The following is a 1,710-nucleotide window of genomic DNA, read 5'->3' as shown; positions in this document are numbered from 1 at the left end:
ATCACTGAGACAACAAAGAATACTTTTGTACATTAATTTTTAGAGGATTCGAAATGCGTAAATCCTGAAAAGATACAACCTCATTGTTGCATATTTACACGCTCAATGATCGGTGCTGCGATCATTGCTGAAAACTCAATATAAACACCTTATGCACTCATTGCACTGTCTATAACTGATGTATATAACATGTTTGTACCATTTGCACATGTTTCACAACGTTTCATACTCTTAAGATCATTAAAATACATTCTGAAAATTGAGAACCACAAAAAATTCTTTATTTACCTCTTTAAACTCCTAAGTTCAACGAGATGGGATCCCAGAAGGGGTTGCTAAACTGCATTGAACATGGCTTATCGAAAGGTGTTATGGCAATGGTTCGCTTTAGACATTCGTTTTGGACTCCAGGGCCCCAAATCATTTATTTGATTTGATATCTCTTTTATGGTCTGTTAGATAATATTATCAATCACCTGTGTTACCTGAAGAGCTCTATGAATATTTTGAGAAGCTGACTAGAGTCAAGGGAATACACACCACCTCATTGTTTCGAGTTATAGAATACATGCGTTAATCTAAGTGCTTAAAATCAATGTCAAATGCTGGTTTTTTCCTCAATAAATTAAAGATTTCCCCCTTTTTTATCAATACCCAACATCTGCAACTCAAAATAGGCAGTTAAAGCTATTGAAATTAAAATCTACTGAAGTCAATTGATTTCAGTTTTTACGGTTGTTGTTTTTCCAGCTGTTGTTTTTTATGCATCTCAAATACCGACAACTCTGATGCTAATGTGACTAATTTATGTGCTTCAACCAGTGGCCAATCAGAATTCTATATTTATTTTTATCTCGAGGATTTTTTTACTTCCAATTTTTTTAGCACAAAGTTCTATAATTAACCACTCAAGTTCAAAGCTCTTTCTCAAAAATTTGCTCCATAATCTAAACTGAAGTGCAAACTATTTTCATCTCATTTAATTGATTTGATCACCATAAGCCTAATCAACGTCCTGTAAAAATGAGTTTATGTTTCAATCAAATTACCATTGAAAAATTCATGAGTGATATTAGTAAAGTAACCATTAAAGTTGATAAAATGTTTTAACTTTAAGAGTGAAAAAAATTCATATGTGAGATCCGAATTTAATGTAAATGTTGTTAAGAAGCGTTTTAAATCACAATTGAACTCTAAGGTTAAGAGTAACGAATCTTTTCAAATGATTTAAAATTCGAATTGAAAAACTGTCCTTAATTTATTTTGATTTTATCAAACTAGGATGCGTAACAATGTTGTAAATTTTGTGTCTTTTAGCATCAGCAGTAACAATCTGATAAAAAATAATTCAGCACTTGAATTAGAAATTGTGGATCTTTTCCGTTTGTTACCCCACTTTAATGAGTGCATTTTATTTGCACCGCCCAGATGCAAGTAAAATATTCTTACATAATGATACTATGTAATGGCGCGTGCTCTGTAGCTGGTGGGGGGTGAATAACATAAGGGGGGCACAAAAGGAACAGATTCAAAAATGTGTATAAAAGGACATTTGAAAAATTTTAAATTCCAGTTTCAAAAGTGTTTTTCTTAATTTACATCGACTTACTTTATTTACTAATTTTATATCGTAAAGTTACTTGACCAATATTGACCAAAGTGAAAACTGCATCTATATTAAAAATTCCATTTTTGCAGAATGTGATAATT

Source organism: Convolutriloba macropyga, chromosome 8, assembly GCF_964194025.1.
Source record: "Convolutriloba macropyga chromosome 8, txConMacr16.3, whole genome shotgun sequence".
Taxonomy (NCBI): Eukaryota; Metazoa; Xenacoelomorpha; order Acoela; family Convolutidae; genus Convolutriloba; species Convolutriloba macropyga.
This window is presented reverse-complemented; position numbering follows the sequence as displayed.